The 15,978-nt window shown below is 42.5% G+C and overlaps 5 non-coding genes and 33 pseudogenes across 5 annotated transcripts; all 38 read right to left on the bottom strand.

The window, feature by feature from the left end:
• Positions 1-179: 179 nt before the first annotated feature.
• On the bottom strand, positions 180-298 carry LOC114275623 (5S ribosomal RNA; annotated as a pseudogene).
• Positions 299-482: 184 nt separating this feature from the next.
• Positions 483-600, bottom strand: LOC114275638 (5S ribosomal RNA; annotated as a pseudogene).
• A 195-nt stretch (positions 601-795) lies between these two features.
• LOC114275642 (5S ribosomal RNA) lies at positions 796-914 on the bottom strand (annotated as a pseudogene).
• A 185-nt stretch (positions 915-1,099) lies between these two features.
• LOC114275622 (5S ribosomal RNA) lies at positions 1,100-1,218 on the bottom strand (annotated as a pseudogene).
• A 189-nt stretch (positions 1,219-1,407) lies between these two features.
• LOC114275583 (5S ribosomal RNA) lies at positions 1,408-1,526 on the bottom strand (annotated as a pseudogene).
• Positions 1,527-1,724: 198 nt separating this feature from the next.
• Positions 1,725-1,843, bottom strand: LOC114275631 (5S ribosomal RNA; annotated as a pseudogene).
• A 199-nt stretch (positions 1,844-2,042) lies between these two features.
• LOC114275613 (5S ribosomal RNA) lies at positions 2,043-2,161 on the bottom strand (annotated as a pseudogene).
• Positions 2,162-2,349: 188 nt separating this feature from the next.
• LOC114275637 (5S ribosomal RNA) lies at positions 2,350-2,468 on the bottom strand (annotated as a pseudogene).
• A 204-nt stretch (positions 2,469-2,672) lies between these two features.
• On the bottom strand, positions 2,673-2,791 carry LOC114275594 (5S ribosomal RNA; annotated as a pseudogene).
• Positions 2,792-2,944: 153 nt separating this feature from the next.
• Positions 2,945-3,062, bottom strand: LOC114275614 (5S ribosomal RNA; annotated as a pseudogene).
• Positions 3,063-3,260: 198 nt separating this feature from the next.
• LOC114275591 (5S ribosomal RNA) lies at positions 3,261-3,379 on the bottom strand (annotated as a pseudogene).
• A 201-nt stretch (positions 3,380-3,580) lies between these two features.
• LOC114275649 (5S ribosomal RNA) lies at positions 3,581-3,699 on the bottom strand (annotated as a pseudogene).
• A 197-nt stretch (positions 3,700-3,896) lies between these two features.
• On the bottom strand, positions 3,897-4,015 carry LOC114275611 (5S ribosomal RNA; annotated as a pseudogene).
• A 187-nt stretch (positions 4,016-4,202) lies between these two features.
• Positions 4,203-4,321, bottom strand: LOC114275620 (5S ribosomal RNA). Its single transcript, XR_003633776.2, has one exon. It is a non-coding gene; the product is annotated as a 5S ribosomal RNA (ribosomal RNA).
• A 196-nt stretch (positions 4,322-4,517) lies between these two features.
• LOC114275615 (5S ribosomal RNA) lies at positions 4,518-4,636 on the bottom strand (annotated as a pseudogene).
• A 177-nt stretch (positions 4,637-4,813) lies between these two features.
• LOC114275601 (5S ribosomal RNA) lies at positions 4,814-4,932 on the bottom strand. Its single transcript, XR_003633767.1, has one exon. It is a non-coding gene; the product is annotated as a 5S ribosomal RNA (ribosomal RNA).
• Positions 4,933-5,141: 209 nt separating this feature from the next.
• Positions 5,142-5,260, bottom strand: LOC114275630 (5S ribosomal RNA; annotated as a pseudogene).
• A 188-nt stretch (positions 5,261-5,448) lies between these two features.
• LOC114275626 (5S ribosomal RNA) lies at positions 5,449-5,567 on the bottom strand (annotated as a pseudogene).
• A 200-nt stretch (positions 5,568-5,767) lies between these two features.
• Positions 5,768-5,884, bottom strand: LOC114275647 (5S ribosomal RNA; annotated as a pseudogene).
• Positions 5,885-6,045: 161 nt separating this feature from the next.
• LOC145812424 (5S ribosomal RNA) lies at positions 6,046-6,164 on the bottom strand (annotated as a pseudogene).
• Positions 6,165-6,364: 200 nt separating this feature from the next.
• Positions 6,365-6,482, bottom strand: LOC114275621 (5S ribosomal RNA; annotated as a pseudogene).
• A 202-nt stretch (positions 6,483-6,684) lies between these two features.
• LOC114275587 (5S ribosomal RNA) lies at positions 6,685-6,803 on the bottom strand (annotated as a pseudogene).
• Positions 6,804-7,000: 197 nt separating this feature from the next.
• On the bottom strand, positions 7,001-7,119 carry LOC114275582 (5S ribosomal RNA; annotated as a pseudogene).
• Positions 7,120-7,319: 200 nt separating this feature from the next.
• On the bottom strand, positions 7,320-7,438 carry LOC114275627 (5S ribosomal RNA; annotated as a pseudogene).
• A 204-nt stretch (positions 7,439-7,642) lies between these two features.
• Positions 7,643-7,761, bottom strand: LOC114275635 (5S ribosomal RNA; annotated as a pseudogene).
• Positions 7,762-7,965: 204 nt separating this feature from the next.
• On the bottom strand, positions 7,966-8,084 carry LOC114275599 (5S ribosomal RNA; annotated as a pseudogene).
• Positions 8,085-8,279: 195 nt separating this feature from the next.
• LOC114275596 (5S ribosomal RNA) lies at positions 8,280-8,398 on the bottom strand (annotated as a pseudogene).
• Positions 8,399-8,612: 214 nt separating this feature from the next.
• On the bottom strand, positions 8,613-8,731 carry LOC114275618 (5S ribosomal RNA). The gene has a single exon (XR_014355852.1). It is a non-coding gene; the product is annotated as a 5S ribosomal RNA (ribosomal RNA).
• A 197-nt stretch (positions 8,732-8,928) lies between these two features.
• LOC114275625 (5S ribosomal RNA) lies at positions 8,929-9,047 on the bottom strand (annotated as a pseudogene).
• A 4,246-nt stretch (positions 9,048-13,293) lies between these two features.
• On the bottom strand, positions 13,294-13,412 carry LOC114275644 (5S ribosomal RNA; annotated as a pseudogene).
• A 197-nt stretch (positions 13,413-13,609) lies between these two features.
• On the bottom strand, positions 13,610-13,728 carry LOC114275590 (5S ribosomal RNA; annotated as a pseudogene).
• A 205-nt stretch (positions 13,729-13,933) lies between these two features.
• LOC114275617 (5S ribosomal RNA) lies at positions 13,934-14,052 on the bottom strand (annotated as a pseudogene).
• A 196-nt stretch (positions 14,053-14,248) lies between these two features.
• LOC114275592 (5S ribosomal RNA) lies at positions 14,249-14,367 on the bottom strand (annotated as a pseudogene).
• Positions 14,368-14,568: 201 nt separating this feature from the next.
• Positions 14,569-14,687, bottom strand: LOC114275609 (5S ribosomal RNA). Its single transcript, XR_003633774.2, has one exon. It is a non-coding gene; the product is annotated as a 5S ribosomal RNA (ribosomal RNA).
• Positions 14,688-14,891: 204 nt separating this feature from the next.
• On the bottom strand, positions 14,892-15,010 carry LOC114275633 (5S ribosomal RNA; annotated as a pseudogene).
• A 196-nt stretch (positions 15,011-15,206) lies between these two features.
• On the bottom strand, positions 15,207-15,325 carry LOC114275619 (5S ribosomal RNA; annotated as a pseudogene).
• Positions 15,326-15,520: 195 nt separating this feature from the next.
• Positions 15,521-15,639, bottom strand: LOC114275629 (5S ribosomal RNA; annotated as a pseudogene).
• Positions 15,640-15,837: 198 nt separating this feature from the next.
• On the bottom strand, positions 15,838-15,956 carry LOC114275603 (5S ribosomal RNA). Its single transcript, XR_003633769.2, has one exon. It is a non-coding gene; the product is annotated as a 5S ribosomal RNA (ribosomal RNA).
• Positions 15,957-15,978: the final 22 nt, after the last annotated feature.

Genomic DNA, 15,978 nt, shown 5'->3' with positions numbered 1-15,978 from the left:
CGCGACTTTATTGTTTTCAGTAGTTGACGGACAAAAAATGAAATTGAATGGAAGAGGATAATCTGGAAATGGTTTAAAAGCGAGAAATTTGTCGAAAATGAGGGGAAGCCAATAGAATGGGCTAAAAATCGGATAGATTGTCCAGGGCAGGGTGAAAAAAAAAAAAAAAAAAGATAGAACGGGTGCAACACAAGGACTTCGCCGAGGGTCACCCATCTTAGTACTACTCTCGTCCAGGCACGATTAACTGCGGTGTTCTTATGGGTTCCGGTGCAATAGTGCTGGTATGATCGCACCTGAAGATTAATCGTGACTTTATTGTTCTAAGCAGTATCCGAAAAAAAAATGAAATTCAAGGGAAGAGGATAATATGGAAATAGTTTAAAAGCAAGAAATTTGTCGAAATGCAGGCGAAGGCGATTGAATGGACCAAAAATCGGACAAGTTGTCCAGGGAATGGTGAAAAATAAAAAACGGTAAATGGGGTGCAACATGAGGACTTCCCAGGGGTCACCCATCCTAGTACTACTCTCGCCCAAGTATGCATAACTGCGGAGTTCTGATGGGATCCACTGCATTAGTGCTGGTTTGATCGGACCCGAAGATTAACCGCAACTTTATTTTTTTAAGCAGTCGACGGACAAAAAATGAAATTGAATGTAATAGGATAATTAGGAAATGGTTTAAAAGCGTGAAATTTGTCAAAAAGGAGGCGAAGGCGATTGCATGGGCTAAAAATCGGATAGGTTGTCCGGGGAAGGGTGAAAAAAAAACAAAAAAAAAAAGAGGGAAAAAGGGGTGCAACACGAGGACTTCCCAGGGGATCAACCATCCGAGCATTACTCTTGCCAAAGCACGCTTAACTGCGGTGTTCTGATGGGATCCGGTGCATTAGTGCTGGTATGATGGCACCCGAAGATTAACCACGACTTTATTGTTTTAAGTCGTAGACAGACAATAAATGAAATTGAATGTAGTTGGGTAATCTGGAAATGGTTTAAAACCGAGATATTTGTCGAAAAGGAGGCGAAGGCGATTGAATGGGGTTAAAATCAGACAGGTTGTCCGGGGAATGGTAAAAAAAAAAAATGGGGCAAAAGGGTTGCAACACGAGGACTTCCCAGGGGGTCACCCATCCTACCACTACTCTCGTCCAAGCACGCTTAACGGCGGTGTTTTGATGGGATTCGGTGCATTAGTGCCGGTATGATCGCAACCGAAGATTTACCGCGACTTTGTTGTTTTAAGCAGTCGACGGACAAAAAATGAAATTGAATAGAATAGGATAATCTTGAAATGATTTAAAAGCAAGAAATGTGTCCAAAAGGAGGCGAAGGCGATTGAGTAGGCTAAAAATCGGACAGGTTGTCCGGAGAAGGATGAAAAAAAAAAAAAAATTGGGAAAAAGGGTTGCAACACGAGGACTTCCCAGGCGATCACCCATCCCAGCGCTACTATCGTCCAAGCATGCTTTACTGCGGTGTTCTGACGGGATCTGGTGCATAAGTGCTGGTATGATCGCACCCAAAGATTAACCGCGACTTTATTGTTTTAAGCAGTCGATGGATAAAAAATGAAATTGAATGGAATAGGATAATCAGGAAATGAATTAAAAGCGAGAAATTTGTTGATAAGGAGAAGACGACAATTGAATAGGCTAAAAATCGGACAGGTTGTCCAGGGAATGGTGAAAAAAAAAAACAGAGAGGAAAAAAAGGGCAAAAGGGGTGCAACACGAGGACTTCCCAGTGGGTCACCCATCCTAGTGCTACTCTCACCTAAGTACGCCTAACTGCGGAGTTCTGAGGGGATCCGGTGCATTAGTGCTGGCATGATCGCACCTGAAGATTAACCGCGACTTTATTGTTTTAAGCAGTAGATGGACAAAAAATGAAATTGAATGGAATAGGATAATCTGGAAATGGTTTAAAAGCGAGAAATTTGTAGAAAAGGAGGCGAAGGCGATTGAATGGGCTAAAAATTGGATAGGTTGTCCGGGGAAGTGTGAAAAAAATAAAATAAAATAAAAAAAAGGGGCAAAAGGGGTGCAACACGAAGACTTCCCCAGGGGTCACCCATCCTATTATTGCTCTCGCCCAAGCACGCTTAACTGTAGAGTTCTGATGGAATCCGGTGCATTAGTGCTAGTATGATCGCACCCAAAGATTAACCGCAACTTTATTCTTTTAACCAGTAGACGGACAAAAAAAGAAATTGAATGTAATAGGATAATCTGGAAATGGTTCAAAACCGAGAAATCTGCCGAAAAGGAAGCAAAGGCGATTGAATGGGCTAAAAATCAGACCGGTTGTCCGAGAAAGGGTAAAAAAAAAAATGGTGGTGGCAAAAGGTTTGCAACACGTGGACTTCCCAGGGGGTCACCCATCCTAGTACTACTCATATCACAGCACGCTTAACGACGGTGTTTTGAAGGGATCCGGTGCATTAGTGCTGGTATGATCGCAACTGAAGATTAACCGCGACTTTATTGTTTTAAGTAGTCGACGGACAAAAAATGAAATTGAATGGAGTAGGATAATCTGGAAATGAATTAAAAGCGAGAAATTTGTCGAAAAGGTGGCAAAGACGAATGAATGGGCTAAAAATCGGACAGGTTGTCTGGGGAATGGTGGAAAAAAAAAACCAAACAAAGATGAAAAAAAAGAGCAAAAGGGGTGCAACACGAGAACTTCCTAGGGGGTCACCCATCCTAGTACTACTCTCGCCCATGTACGCCTAACTGCGGAGTTTGGAGGGGATCCGGTGCATTAGTGCAGCAGTAGACAGACAAAAAATGAAATTGAATGGAATAGGATAATCTGGAAATGGTTTAAAAGCGAGAAATTTGTAGAAAATGAGGCGAAGGCGATTAAATGGGCTACAAATCGGGCAAGTTTTCCGAGGAAGGGTGAAAAAAATAAAAGAAAAGAAAAAGGGGGAAAAAGGGGTGCAACACGAGGACTTCCCAGGGGGCACCCATCCTAGTACTACTCTCGCCCAAGCACGCTTAACTGTGGAGTTCCGATGGGATCTGGTGCATTAGTAGTGGTATGATCCCACTCGAAGATTAACCGCGACTTTATTGTTTTAAGCAGTAGATGGACAAAAAAATGAAATTGAATGTAATAGGATAATCTGGAAATGGTTCAAAACCGAGAAATTTGTCGAAAAGGACGCGCAGGCGATTGAATGGGCTAGAAATCACACAGGTTGTCTGAGGAAGGGTGAAAAAAAAAAAAAAAAAAAAAGAGGGGGCAAAAGGGTTGCAACACGAGGACTTCCCAGGGGGTCACCCATCCAGGTACTACTCTCGTCAAATCACGCTTAATGGCGTTGTTTTGATGGGATCTGGGGCATTAGTGCTGGTATGATCGCAACCAAAGATTAATCGCGACTTTATTGTTTTAAGTAGTCGACGGACAAAAAATGAAATTGAATAGAATAGGATAATCTAGAAATGATTTAAAAGCGAGAAATTTGTCGAAAAGGAGGCAAAGGCGATTGAATTGGCTAACAATCGGATAGGTTGTCTGGGGAAGGGTGAAAAAAAAAAAAAAAAAAAAAAAAAAATTGGGCAAAAGGGTTGCAGCACGAGGACTTCCCTGGGGATCACCCATCCTAGTACTACTATAGTCCAAGCACGCTTTATTTCGGTGTTCTAAAGGGATCCGGTGCATTAGTGCTGGTATGATCGCACCCAAAGATTAACTGCGACTTTATTGTTTTAAGCACTCGACGGACAAAAATGAAATTGAATGGAATAGGATAATCTGGAAATGAATTAAAAGTGAGAAATTTGTCAAAAAGGAGGCGAAGGCAATTAAATGGGCTAAAAATCGGACAGGGTGTCTGGGGAATGGTGAAAAAAAAAACAGAGAAGAAAAAAAAGGCCAAAAGGGGTGCAACACGAGGACTTCCCAGGGGGTTACCCATCCTAGTACTACTCTCGCCCAAGTACGCCTAACTGCGGAGTTCTAAGGGGATCCAGTGGATTAGTGCTTGCATGATCGCACCCGAAGATTAACAGCGACTTTATTGTTTTAAGCAGTAGACAGACAAAAATTAAATTGAATGGAATAGGATAATCTGGAAATGGTTTAAAAGCGAGAAATTTGTAGAAAAGGAGGCGAAGGCGATTAATTGGGCTAGAAATCGGACAAGTTGTCCAGGGAAGGTTGAAAAAAAAAAAAAGGGGGACAAAAGGGCTGCAACACGAAGACTTCCCAGGGGGTCACCCATCCTACTACTACTCTCGCCCAAGCAGGCTTAACTGCGGAGTTCTAATGGGATCCAGTGCATTAGTGCTGGTATGATCGCACCGAAAGATTAACCGCAACTTTATTGTTTTAAGCAGTAGACGAACAAACAATGAAATTGAATGTCATAGGATAATCTGGAAATGGGTCAAAACCGAGAAATTTGTCGAAAAGAAGGCGAAGGCGATTGAATGGGCTAAAAATCAGACAAGTTGTTCGGGGAAGGTTGGAAAAAAAAAAAAAAAAAAAGAGGGGGCAAAAGGGTTGCAACACGAGGACTTCCTAGGGGGTCACCCATCCTAGTACTACTCTCGTCAAAGCATGCTTAACGGCGGTGTTTTGATGGGATCCGGTGCATAAGTGCTGGTATGATCGCAACCGAAGATTAACCGCGACTTTATTATTTTAAGCAGTCGACGGACAAAAAATGAAATTGAATGGAATAGGATAATCTGGAAATGATTTAAAAGCGAGAAATTTGTCGAAAAGGAGGCGAGGGCGATTGAATGTGCTAAAAATTGGACAGGTTGTCCGGGGAAGGGAGAAAAAAAAAAAAAGGTGTGCAACACGAGGACTTCTCACGGGGTCACCCATCCTAGTATTGCTTTCGCCCAAGCACGCTTAACTGCGGAGTTTTGATGGGATCCGGTGCATTAGTGTTGGTATGATCGCACCCAAAGATTAACCATGACTTTATTATTATAAGTAGTAGACGGACAAAAAATGAAATTGAATGGAATAGAATAATCTGAAAATGGCCTAAAAGCGAGAAATTTGTCGAAAAGGAGGCAAAGGCGATTGAATGGGCTAAAAATCGGATAGGTTGTCCTGGGAAGGGTAAAAAAAAATAATAAGAAAATAAACAGCAAGAGGTGTGCAGCAAGATGTGTGCAACACGAGGACTTACCAGGGGGTCACCTATCTTAGTGCTACTCTCGCCCTAGCACACTTCACTGCGTAGTTCTGATGGGATTCGGTGTATCAGTACTGGTATGATCGCACCCGAAAATTAATCGCGACTTTGTTGTTTCAAGCTGTGGATGGAAAAAAAATGAAAGTGAATGTTAGAGGATAATCTAGAAATGTTTTAAAAGCAAGAAATTTGTCAAAAAGGAGGCGAAGGCGATTGATTGGGCTAAAATCGGACAATTTGTCCGGGGAAGTGTGAAAAAAAAAAAAAAAAACGGCAAAAGGGATGCTACATGGGGACTTCCCAAGGGGTCACCCATCCTAGTACTACTCTCGCCCAAGCACGAATAACTGCGTAGTTCTGATGGGATCCGATGCATTAGTGCTGGTATGATCGCTCCCGAAGATTAACCGCGACTTTATTGTTTTAAGTAGTCGACGGATAAAAAACGAAATTGAATGGAAGTAGATAATCTGGAAATGGTTTAAAAGCGAGAAATTTGTCGAAAAAGAGGCGAAAACGATTGAATGGGCTAATTATCAGACAGGTTGTCCGGGTAGGGGTGAAAAAGAAAGAAATGAGAAGAAAAAAAAGGGAAAAAGGGGTACAACACGGGGTCTACCGAGGGGGTCACCCATCCTAGTATTATTCTCGCCCAAGCACGCTTGACTGTGGAGTTTGGATGGGTCCGGTGCGTTGTGCTGGTATGATCGCACCCGAAAATTAACCGCGACTTTATTGTTTTAAGCAGAAGACTGATAAAAAAACAAGAAATTTGTCGAAAAGGAGGCAAAGACGATTAAATGGGCTAAAAATCGGACAGGTTGTTCGGGAAAGGGTGAAGAAAAAAAAAGAAAGAGATGAAAAAAAATGACAAAAGGGGTGTAACACGAGGACTTTTCAGGGTCTCACCCATCCTAGTACAACTTTCTCCTAAGCAAGCTTAACTGCGGAGTTCCGATGGGATCTGGTGCATTAGTGCTGGTATGATCGCACCTGAAGATTAACGGCGACTTTATTGTTGTAAGCAGTAGACGGGCAAAAATGAAATGGAATGGAAGAGGAGAATCCTGGAAATGGTGTAAAAGCGAGAAATTTGTCAAAAAGGAGGCGAAGGCGATTGAATGGCCTAAGAATTGGAGAGGTTGTTTGGGGAAGGGTGAAAAAGAAAAAAAGAGAAGAAAAAAAACGGCAAAAGGAGTTCAACACGAGGACTTCCCAGGGGGTTACCCATCCTAGTACTACTCTCGTCCAAACACACTTAATTGCGGAGTTCTAATGGGATTTGGTGCATTAGTGTTGGTATGATCGCAACTAAAGATTAACCATGACTTTATTTTTTTAACCAGTAGGCGGACAAAAAAATGAAATTTAATGGAAGATGATAATCTGGAAATGGTTTAAATGTGAGAAATTTGTCGAAAAGGAGGCGAAGGCGATTAAATGGGCATAAAATCGGACAGGTTGTCCGAGGAACGGTGAAAAAAAAAGAAAATGAGAAGAAAAAAATCGGCAAAAGGGGTGTTGTACGAGGACTTCCCAGGGGGTCACCCATCCTAGTACTACTCTCCCCCAAGCATGTTTACCAGCGTAGTTCCGATGGGATCCGGTGCATTAGTGCTGGTTTGATCGCACCTGAAGAATAACCACGACTTTATTTTTGTATGCAGTAGGCGGACAAAAAATGAAATTTATTGGAAGATGATAATCTGGAATTGGTCTAGAAGTGAGAAATTTGTCGAAAAGGCGGCGTAGGCGATTTAATAGGCTAAAAATCAGACAGGTTGTCCAGGTAAGGGTGAAAAAAAAAATGAGGAGAAAAAAAAGGGCAAAAAGGGTACAACACGGGCACTACCCAGGGGGTCACCCATCCTAGTCTTACTCTCGCCCAAACACGCTTAACTGCGAAGTTTGGATCGGATCCGGTGCATTGGTGCTGGCATGATCGCACCCGAAAATTAACTGCGACTTTATTGTTTTAAGCAGATGACGGACAAAAAATAAAATTGAATTAAGGAGGATAATCTGGAGATGGTTTAAAAGCGAGAAATTTGTCGAAAAGGAGGCGAAGGCGATTGAATGGGCTAAAAGTCGGACAGGTTGTCCGGGGAAGGGTGTGAAAAAAAAAAAAGAGATGAAAAAAAATGACAAAAAGGGTGCAACACGAGGATTACCTAGGGGGTCACCCATCCTAGTACTGTTCTCGCCCAAGCACATTTAACTGCGGAGTAATGATGGGATCCGGTGCAATGGTGCTAGTTTGATCGCACCCAAAGATTAATTGCGACGTAATTGTTGTAAGAAGAAGACAGACAAAAAATGAAATCGAATTGAAGAGGATAATCTGAAAATGGTTTAAATGCAAGAAATTTGTCAAAAGGAGGCGAAGGCGATTGAATGGGCTAAAAATCGGACAGGATGTCCAGTGTAGGATAAAAAAAAAAGAAAAAAAAAAGAGAAAAAAATAACAACAAAAGGGGTGCAACATGAGGATTTTCCATGGTGTCACCCATCCTAGTACAACTCTCGCCCAAACATGCTTAATTTCGGAGTTTTGATGGGATCCGGTGCATTAGTGCTGGTATGATCGCACCTAAAAATTAACCGGGACTTTATTGTTTTAAGCAGTAGACGGACAAAAAATGAATTTGAATGGAAGAGGATAATCTGGAAATGATTTAAAAGTGAGAAATTTGTGAAAAATGAGGCGAAGGCGATTGAATGCGCTGAAAATCGGACAAGTTGTTTGGGGAAGGGTGAAAACCAAAAAAAGAAAGAGAAGAAAAAAAAACGGCAAAACGAGTGCAACACGAGGACTTCCCAGGGGGTCACCCATCCTAGAACTACTCTCGCCCAAACACGCTTACTTGCGTAATTTCGATGGGATCCGATGCATTAGTGCTGGTATGCTCGGAGTCGAAGATTAACTGCGACTTTATTATTTTATGCAGTAGGCGGACAAAAAATGAAATTGAATGGAAGAGGATAATCTAGAAATAGTTTAAAAGAGAGAAATTTGTTGAAAAGGAGGCGAAGGCGATTGAATGGGCTAAAAGCCGGACAAGTTGTCTGGGTAAGGGTGAAAAAAAAATGGGAAGAAAACAACGGCAACAGGGGTACAACACAAGGACTTCCTAGGGGGTCACCCACCCCAGCTCTATTCTCTCCCAAGCATGCTTAACTGCATAGTTCTGATGGGATCCAGTGCATTGGTGCTGGTATGATCGCATCCGAAGATTAACTGCGACTTGATTGTTGTCAGCAGAAGATGACAAAAATGAAATTTGATGGAAGAGGATAATCTGGAAATGGATTAAAAGCGAGAAATTTGTCCAAAAGAAGGCGAATGCGAGGGAATGGGTTAAAAAACGGAGAGGTTGTCAGGGGATGGGTGAAAAAAAGAAAGAAAAAAAAAAAGAAAAAGAGGAGGAAAATAAATGGCAAAAGGGGTACAACACGAGGACTTCCCAGGGTGTCACCCATCTTAGTACAACTCTCGCCCAAGCACGCTTAACTGCGGAGTTCTGATAGGATCCAGGGAATTAGTGCTGGTATGATCGCACTCGAAGATTAACTGTGACTTTATTGTTTTAAGCAGTAGACCGGAAAAAATGAAATTGAATAAAAGAGTATAATATGTAAATGGTTTAAAAACGAGAAATTTGTCGAAAAGGAGACGAAGCCGATTGAATGTGCTAAAAATCGGACGAGTTGTCCGGGGAAAGGTGAAAAAAAAAAAAAGAAGAAAAAAAAAGAGCAAAAGGGGTGCAACATGAGGAGTACCCAGGGTGTCACCCATCCTAGTACTACTCTCACCCAAGCATGCTTAACTGCGGAGTTCTGATGGGATCCAGTGCATTGGTACTGGTATGATAACACCGGAAAATTAATCGCGACTTTATTGTTTTAAGCAGAAGACGGAAAAAAATGAAATTGAATGGATGACAATAATCTGGAAATGGTTTAAAAGCGAGAAATTTGTCCAAAAGGAGGCGAAGGTGATTGAATGGGCTAAAAATCGGACAGGTTGTCTAGGTAAAGGTGAAAAAAAAAAGGGAAGAAATAAAATGGCAAAATGTGTACCACACGAGGACTACCCAGGGGGTCACCCAACCTAGTATTACTCTTGCCTAATGTAGACACCCCATTTTTGACCGTCCTCAAGACTTGGACGTCACCGTTTGAACACTCGGTGATTATCCTTGTTTGTGTTCGTTTGGAGTTCCCGGAGGTCTCGGCTCGCGCGCCTTGCCTCAGGATCCCCGAACTCGACCGTTTAGTGTCTGGTTTTGCACCAAACACTTGCATCTTGCCTTTGAGAGGCAGGGTGGGGCTTGTAGACCATCCCCACCCATCACCGGCAGTGGCTAGATGCCACCGGCTGGTTTTTGCTGCCACCGGCAATATTGTTTGCCGGCCGGCACTCTTTGTTGCCGGTCAGCACTCTTTTGTGCCGGTCGGCACTCTTTTTGGCCAAGATGACATTTTTGGCCGGCCGTTTGCTGTTCATCTGCTTTTGCAGATATTTTTAGACAGCTGTATTGCTTTTGCTCCCCTCCATACACGTGTATGGAGGGATCTCCCTCTTGCAAAGCTTGTCTTGTAAGCTTTACAAGAGGCATATAGGGAGGGTCTCTCTCTAAGGCAAAATAGAGGCTTTTAGACATTTTTGAGGGAGGAAAATACAGACCAAGCTCTGGTTTTTCTAGGGTTAGGGTTAGATATACACTCTCTATCTCTCTTTCCCTCTTATTTGTACACTAGGTGTTTTGTGTCTCACTATTGCACACAAACACCTAGTGTTTCACCTTCCTCTTGGAGCTGAGGTTCTAAAGAGTGTGTTTTGAGATTTTGGTGTTGGATTCAAGCTCAAGGAGGCCATTGGAGCACCATTTGTAAAGGGGTCTTCAAGGGTGAGATTCTAGTCCTTTTTTTTTCCATTCTTGCATTAATTTTATACCTATCTTAGAGCTGTTTTTGTGCTTATTGTATAACATAAAAAATTTCTGTTTTTAGGCCCTCTTTATTGTTTATTAAGAGTGTTTTGTTGTTTGAGGGTTGTTGACCACCCTTAGGCCTCAAAAGGCCTCATTTTGAGCCATTTTGTGTTAGCTCCGGGATTTTGGTGTTGAGGTCTCCTCACCACTGAAATCTTGAGGGATTTCAGTGGTGAAGATGATGCTTTGAAGTCCCAAGAAGGAGAGGGCCACCCCCTCTCCTTGTTGTCCTTGAAAAGGGCATGTTTTGGCCTCTTAAGAAAGCCTATGCTTGAGTGTGTGTTGAGCATGTTTGGTTTGTTTTTCATGCTTATATGTCTATAATATAACATGATTTCAAGACGGTTTTGGAACTCCATGCATGCTTAGCATAGTTGCCATGTAATGCCTTATTTGTGCCTTAACATGTTCTAGGTTGTTAGCCTTTGTTAGAGCATGTTTTAGGCTTGTATTTGTGAAGATTTTGTGCATATCTTGCCATGTTTTAGCTCTGTCCATAGTCGTTTGGGTTGATCTTGGCATGCTTGATATAGCTCCTTTGTATTTGGGCTTGTTGGCCTTGAGTATGTGCATGTGTAGCATGCCATCTTTGCATTGTTTTGGTGATTTGGGATCATTCTACATGCCATTTCAGTCCCATTTCCATGCTTGTTTGATTGCCTTGCATGCCTCTTTAATGCTTTGAAAGCATGTGTTGCAATGCTCCATGTTTTGGCCATGGTGTATGCCTTTGTATTTGGGCCACTTAGATGCCATCTAAGTAGTCCTTTAGTTTTGTTTTAACATGTTAAACCTCTAATTTTGGTCTTTCCTCGCATGCCATGATTGGTCATGTTAAGTGTAGTTCAATGCCTCATTGATTTGCTTCGAACACTTAGGCCATTTGGGTGCATGTTTGGCTTGATTTGTTGTTTGGTTTGGCACCATGTATTAGCATGATTTCAAAGCTTATAATGCATGCTAATTGTTCATGTTTGTCCCTTTCAAGTGTGCTTGAATGTTGCTTGATTTGTGCTTAAGTGTTGGCCCTTATGTGCATGTGTGTGTGTATGCCATTTAGCCCTCACTCTTTAGCACCTATGGCCACTGTTTTAGGCCTTATTAGAGCTGCCTAATTCATGTATAAGCCCATCTTTCCATTTATTTGCATTGCCATATGTATGCTTGTATGCTTGCATAAGTGCCTTGCCATGCCATGTTGCATTCCTAGCTTGTATGCCTAGGTTGCATTGCATCTTGCATGCATTCCTTGTCCCTTGACTTGGGTGATAGGGATTGGGAGTTTTGTTTGATTGGTTTGCATTGCATTTGAAACCAAAGTTGCATACTTGGTTCTTTGGGCCATCATGCATGGAAATGCGTGATTGGTGGTCCGAGAACCGAGGCACATGTCCCTTTGAGTCATTACAATGATAAGAGACATGGTTGGTGCATACATGCTTTGAATTGTGCTGTCATGCCTTGTTTTGCCCTCTGTTGCTGTGAGTTGCAGGTCCAGCAGACTTTATTTGCCGACCGGCAGTGTAAGGTGCCGGCCGACAACCTTTTCGCTGCCGACAGATTCAATTTTGTGCCGATGGACATACCACACTGCCGGTGGTAATCTCAATCAGCCGGTGGTGATCCTCTCTGTCCAAGGGGTCAGTCCTGAGGCTTTGACAGCCTCCAGAGGAGGAAAGGAAGGAAAACAGAGGCAGCTTGCGCATGGTGGCGCGCTTCTCGAGGCGTTTTCCTGCTTTAATTAATTTATTTAATTTGTTAATTAAATTAGTTAATTTGTAATATTAATTAGCTTGCGTAGTTAATTAATTTGTAATATTTATTCGGTCCCTCCGAGCGAGGGCAAACCTGTAATAAGTGTGCGTGAGTGTGTGTATGTCTTCCAACCTCACGTCTTTCTTCCCTTTTATTTACCTGCTTACGATGGTGGATTAGGGCACGTTTAATTTAGCATACCTTATGCTATGCATGTGTGCATCCATGCATTTGTATTGCATGCATTAGGCTCGGTACACCACGCTAACTGCATCGATACTTCAACTCCCGAACTGAATATGTGATAATCGTGCATTTTCACATAACATGTTTAGGATAGCCGAGCCTATTCTAGTAACATTTTGTATGCGATGCATTAGGCACTTCACATGGACTTGGATCATGCATGTTTGCTAACAAGTTCTTTGTTTTGGCATGGAGTACTATGTAAGTATTTCCGCTTTAGCATATCGCATGAGTGTGAATGTTGCCATGACAGCATGCTTAACATGTGGCTAGATGCTTATGTGTTAAACTGTTTTGAATGCCTGTGGGTGAAGGCCGGATTGTTTGAGTTGGAAAGACTCGTTGAAATCCGCATTTTAGCCTACTTGCGAGTAGCAAATTCCAAAGCATTTTCAAAACAAACGGATATGCAATGTTTATTTCCAAATTAGGCAATCTAGTCTATACTTGTTCGCTGCGCGCATAACATAGTAATTCTAGGCTAATAATTGGAATAAGAACACATAACGTTTTCAAAACTGGATATCACGGTTAGTAGAGGCCGGTCTTCGGACCGGGCGAAAGGGGGTGCTCATAGCTGACCTTCCCCGATCGTACCCAAGCTCCCGAGCCGAGACAACTCCGGTGATGACGGACATGTGGCCTTCGGCACCGAGTCAGGGTTTCCTAAATTTCCCATTTTAAAAATATTTAGGTGGCGACTCTGTATCTGGCAAAGCAGTCCATGTTTGGCACTACTTTTTCAAAAATCTGTTTCTCAAAACGATTTGCCAGATTTGGACTCTTTGGTTCAGATTTAGAACCGCGACAACAAAAATCGGGAGTCCGAACTGTAGCAACGAGGTCCCCCTCCGCGGGCGCTGTTACACCTAAGCACGCTTAACTGCAGAGTTTGGATGGGATTCGGTGCATTGATGCTGGTATGATTGCACTCGAAAATTAACCCCGACTTTATTGTCTTACACAGAAGACGGACGAAAAATGAAATTGAATGGAAGAGGATAATTTGGAAATGGTTTAAAAGGGAGGAGTTAGTCGAAAAGGAGGTGAAGGTGATTGAATGGGCTATAAATTGGACAGGTTGTACGGGGAAGGGTGAAAAAAAAAAGAGCTGAAAAAAATGGCGAAAGCGGTGCAACAAGAGGACTTCCCCGGGTGTCACCCATCCAAGTACTACTCTCGCCCAAGCATGCTTAACTGCGGAGTTCTGATTGGATCCGGCGCACTAGTGCTGGTGAGATCACACCCGAAGATCAACCGCGACTTTATTGTTTGAAGCAGTAGACGGACAAAAAATGAAATTGAATGGAAGAGGATAGTTTGGAAATGGTTTGAAAGCGAGAAATTTGTCAAAAAGGAGGCAAAGGCGATTGAACGGGCTAAAAATCGGACAGGCAGTCTGGGGAAGGGTGAAAAAAAAAAAAGAGATAAAAAAAATGGCAAAAGGGGTGCAATACAATGACTTCCCACGGGGTCACCCATCGTAGTACTACTCTCGCCGAAGCACGCTTAGTAGCAGAGTTCTAATGGGATTTCGTGCATTAGTTCTAGTATGATTGCAACTGAAGATTAACACTGACTGTATTGTTTTAAGCAGTAGACAGACGAAAAGTGAAATTGAATGGAAAAGGATAATTTGGAAATGGTTTAAAAGCGAAAAATTTGTCGAAAAGGAGGCGAAGGCGATTGAATAGGCTAGAAATCGGCCAGGTTTCTGGTGAAGGGCGAAAAAAAAATGAAAAAAAAATAAAAGAAAATAAACGACAAAAGGGGTGCAACGCAAGGACCTCCCAATGGGTCACCCATCCTAGTACTACTCTCGCCCAAGCACTTTTAACAGTGGAGTTCTGATGGGATCCAGTGAATTAGTGCGGTTATGATGGCACCCGAAGATTAATCGCGACCTCATTGTTTTAAGCAGTAGACAGACAAAAAATGAAATTGAATAGAGGAGGATAATCTGGAAATGGGTTAAAAGCGAGAAATTTGTCGAAAAGGAGGCGAAGGCGATTCAATGGGCTAAAAACCGAACAGGCTGTCTGGGGAAGGGTAAAAAAAAAATGAGAAGAAAAAAAATGGCAAAAGGGGTGCTATACGAGGACTTCCCAGGGGGTCACCTATCCTATTACTACTCTTCCCCAAACACGCTTACTTGCGTAGTTCCGGTGGGATCCGGTGCATTAGTGCTGGTATGATCGCACCCGAAGATTGACCGCGACTTTATTTTTTTAAGCAGTAGGCGGATAAAAAATGGAATTGAATGGAAGAGAATAATCTGAAAATGGTTTAAAAGAGAGAAATTTGTGAAAAAGGAGGCCAAGGCGAATGAATGGGCTAAAAATCGGACATGTTGTCTGGGGAAGGATGAAAAAAGAAAAAAGAGAGATGAAAAAGAACGGCAAAAGGGGTGCAACACGAGGACTTCCCAGGGGGTCACCAATCCTAGTACTGCTCTCGCCCAAGCACACTTAACTGCGGAGTTCTGATGGGATCCGGTGCAATGGTGTTGGTATGATCGCACCCGAAGATTAACTGCGACCTTATTGTTGTAAGCAGAAGACGGACAAAAACAGAAACTGAATTGAAGAGGATAATCAGGAAATGGTTTAAAAGCCCAAAATTTTTCAAAAGGAGGGGAGGGCGATGGAATGGGCTAAAAATCAGACAGGTTGTCCAGAGAAGGGTGGAAAAAAAAAAGAAAAAAAAAAGAAAAATAAAACGGTAAAAGGGGGGCAACCCAGGGACTTTCCAGGGTGTCACCCATCCTAGTACGACTCTCGCCCAAGCATGCTTAACTGCGGAGTTCTGATAGGATCTGGTGCATTAGTGCTGGTTTGATCGCACCCAAAGATTAAAAGTGACTTTATTGTTTTAAGCAGTAGACAGACCAAAAATGAAATTGAATGGAAGAAGAGAATCTGGAAATGGTTTAAAAGTGAAAAATTTGTCCAAAAGGTGGCGACGGTGATTGGATGGGCTAAAAATCAGACAGGTTGTCTAGGTTAGGGTGAAAAAAAAATGGGAAGAAATAAAATGGCAAAATGTGTACAACACGAGGACTACCCAGGGGGTCACCCAACCTAGTATTACTCTTGCCTAAGCACGCTTAACTGCGGAGTTCGGATGGGATCCGGTGCATTGATGCTGGTATGATTGCATCCTAAAATTAACCACGACTTTATTGTCTTAAGCAGAAGGCGGACGAAAAATGAAATTGAATGGAAGAGGATAATCTGGAAATGGTTTAAAAGTGAAAAATTAGTCGAAAAGGAGGTGAAGGCGATTGAATGGGCTATAAATTGGATAGGTTGTACGGGGAAGGGTAAAAAAAAAAAGAGCAGAAAAAAATGGCAAAAGCAGTGTGACAAGTGGACTTCCCAAGGTGTCACCCATCCAAGTACTACTCTCGCCCAAGCATGCTTAACTGCGGAGTTCTGATTGGATCCGGTGCACTAGTGCTGGTATGATCACACCCGAGGATTAACTGCGGCTTTATTGTTTTAAGCAGTAGACGGAAAAAAAATGAAATTGAATGGAAGAGGATAATCTGGAAATGGTTTAAAAGTGAGAAATTTGTCAAAAAGGAGGCGAAGACGATTGAAAGGGCTAAAAATCGGACAGGTAGTCCGGGGAAGGGTGAAAAAAAAAAAGAGATGAAAAAAAAATGGCAAAAAGGGTGCAACACAAGGACTTCCCACGGGGTCACCCATCCTAGTACTACTCTCGCCAAAGCACGCTTAGCAGCGGAGTTCTAATGGGATCCAGTGCATTAGTTCTAGTATGATCGCAACTGAAGATTAACACCGACTTCATT

This window comes from Camellia sinensis, chromosome 14, assembly GCF_055761805.1.
Source record: "Camellia sinensis isolate YWXY chromosome 14, ASM5576180v1, whole genome shotgun sequence".
Lineage (NCBI taxonomy): Eukaryota > Viridiplantae > Streptophyta > Magnoliopsida > Ericales > Theaceae > Camellia > Camellia sinensis.
Note: the sequence above shows the minus strand (reverse complement) of the source record. Positions and strands in the feature narration are given on the sequence as shown.